This window comes from Arachis hypogaea, chromosome 12, assembly GCF_003086295.3.
Source record: "Arachis hypogaea cultivar Tifrunner chromosome 12, arahy.Tifrunner.gnm2.J5K5, whole genome shotgun sequence".
In the NCBI taxonomy this organism is placed as follows: domain Eukaryota; kingdom Viridiplantae; phylum Streptophyta; class Magnoliopsida; order Fabales; family Fabaceae; genus Arachis; species Arachis hypogaea.
In genome coordinates, this window is record NC_092047.1 from 92,977,345 (window position 1) to 92,980,274 (window position 2,930).

Genomic DNA, 2,930 nt, shown 5'->3' on the forward strand with positions numbered 1-2,930 from the left:
TTCAAGTAGCCTGGTCACTTCTTTCTTGACAACTTCTAAGATGGTGGGATTCAATCTTCTTTGAGGCTGACGGACAGGCTTTGCTCCCTCTTCTAAGAATATTCTGTGTTCACAAACTTGAGGGCTGATGCCTACTATATCTGCCAAGCTCCATCCAATTGCTTTCTTATGTTTTCTCAGCACACTAAGCAGTTGTTCTTCCTACTGGGAAGTAAGTTCCCTTGCAATGATAACTGGGAACTTTTGATTATCCTCAAGGTAAAAATACTTGAGGTGTGGAGGAAGGGGCTTTAATTCCAATTTCTTCTCATGGCTAGGTTCAGGATCATCCAAGGCTAGTGATAATGGCAAAGTGTCCTCATTATGTTCAGAGGGTGTCCCTACACTTGGACCTTGCTCCAAGTGCTTATCTTCTATTTCTTCTTGGTGAACTTCAGCTACAGTTTCATCAATGATGTCGCACTGGAAGATAGAATGATCTTCCGGAGGGTGCTTCATAGCTTCATTTAAACTGAACTTCACTGCTCTGCCATCTATCTCAAAGGAGCAAGTTCCTGAGAATGCATCCAGCTTGAACTTTGAAGTCTTCAGGAATGGTCTTTCAAGCAGGATTGATGATGGTCTTCCTGAGTCATTAGGGGGCATTTCCAGGATATAGAAGTCAATAGAAAATGTGAGCCCCTTAATGCTCACTAATACATCTTCAGCAATTCCAACTACTGTAATAATGCTTTTATCTGCTAACACAAAACGAGCTGCCGACCTTTTTAAGGGAAGGAGCCTCAAAGTATCATATATAGACAATGGCATTATACTAACACACGCTCCTAAATCACACATGCAGTCAGAAAATATTACACCTCCAATGGTACAGTTAACCAAACATGGACCTGGATCACTACATTTTTCAGGTATACCTCCCATTAAAGCAAATATAGAACTACCTAAAGGAATAGTTTCTAATTCATTAATCTTATCCTTATGTATGCATAAATCTTTTAGAAACTTCGCATATTTAGGTACCTGCTGAATAACATAAAAAAGGGGAACAGTTACCCCAACCTTTTTGAATATTTTTACCATTTTGGGATCAAGTTTCATCTGCTTTCTGGGCTTCCTTGCCAGTTATGGAAATGGGATAGGAATGGCGTTACTTGCAGCTTCTGCATCCCTTGGTGCTTCATTCCGTGGTTGAGCTTCTTCTTCTTCAACCATGTCCTGGACGTCCTCTTCCTCTTCAGCATCTTCTACTTCCACCACATCCTCAGCTGGGGCGTGTTCTGGTGGGCTTGGCTCCTCATGGTTCCTCTCTTGTAATGTGGTTCCGGACCTCAAAGTGATGACATTGATGCCACCCTTGGGATTAGGAAGAGGTTGAGAAGGAATTCTACTGGAGCTTGAAGGTTGGTTGGTGGAATTAGGTAATGAATCTATCCGAGAGACGAGAGCTTGTAAAGTGGCATTCAGACCATTTAAAGTAGAGTTCAGCTACGTCTGCATGTCTTGTTGTCCTTGTGCAAGAGAATGGAGCATCTTGTCATTTGATGAGAAATTAGGATAAGTGATCTGAGGAGCTTGTTGTTGGTTGTGCTGGGGTCCTTGGGACTGTTTTAGGTGAGGTGCTCTGTAAGGTTGATTCTGATTCTGCTGTCTGTTGTTGTTATTCCACCTCTGGTTTCCATTGTTGTCTCTGCCTCCTCTGTTATAGTTGTCCCTCCAGCCATGGTTAAAATTATCTCTTCAACCCTGGTTGGAGTTGTCCTGCCATCCTTGGTTATAGTTCCCACCTTGGTTGTAGTTGCCGCCTTGTTGATTGTATCCTTGATTCGGGCGGTCATAGAAGTTATGAGTGGCTGCCACAGTGTTGTCTTCTTGTTGGAGCTACGGACATTCATCAGTATAATGACTATAATCAGCACAGATTCCGCATACTCTTTGTGGAACCAACTGTTGGCTTTGTTGTGGTGGGAGAGGCTGAGCTTGTTGTGCCTGTTGTTGATTTAACTGCATCTACTTCAGTAGGTTGGTCATTTCACATATACTCTGTGTAAGAGTAGTAGTTTCACTGCTAGAGAAAATATCTGCAACAGCTTTTGAGTGGCTATGCCTGTGCCTGTGATTCCTAGTGGACTCAGCTAAGTTGCTGATCAGTTGACATGCTTCATCTGCGGTCTTGTACTTTTTCAGAGAACCGTTACTAGCACCATCCAGTGTAGTCTTATCCCGAGGCTTCATGCCTTGAGTGAAATAGCTGATCAACACTAGTCTGTCAATTATATGATGGGGGCATACGTCTAGAAGGTTCTTAAAACGCTCCTAATACTCATAGAGAGTCTCCTATTCACCTTGAACAATGCAGGAGATCTCTTTCCTCAGTCTATCTGTAACTTCAGCTGGAAAGTATTTTTCCAAAAATTCTCTCCTGAGCGTATCCCAGTTGGTAACGGTCGCTTCAGGTTGGGAGTAGTACCACGCCCTCGCCTTTCCCTCAAGAGAAAATGGGAAGGCAGTTAACAGAATAGAAGTTTCATCTGCACCATTACGCCTTACAGTAGAACAGGCTGTCTGAAAATCCCTAAGGTGCTTGATAGGCTCCTGAGCAGGTAAGCCATGAAACTTGGGCATCAAGTTGATTAGTGCAGTCTTCAGTTCAAAATCTGCACCCAGAGTTGGGTGATGCACTTGATACAGCTGCAGTGTAAAATCTGGGGCTCCAGCTTCCTGGAGAGTAATCCTCCTAGGTGCTGCCATGTTATCTCCACGTGAATCAACTGAATCAGTAGTAAAGGAGCTTGTTTCGCTCTCAGATAGATGGCGGTTCAGATTCGCCCTCAGATGAGACTGGTGAATCGATAACAATCACTTCACCACCCACAGAGGCTAACCGACGTTGAGCTCGCCTAATACGTGAAAGAGTTCTTTCAATTTCA

At 43.4% G+C, this 2,930-nt stretch overlaps 1 non-coding gene across 1 annotated transcript; it reads left to right on the plus strand.

The window, feature by feature from the left end:
- The first annotated feature begins 2,272 nt into the window (after positions 1-2,272).
- Positions 2,273-2,379, plus strand: LOC112730810 (small nucleolar RNA R71). The gene has a single exon (XR_003166618.1). It is a non-coding gene; the product is annotated as a small nucleolar RNA R71 (small nucleolar RNA).
- Positions 2,380-2,930: the final 551 nt, after the last annotated feature.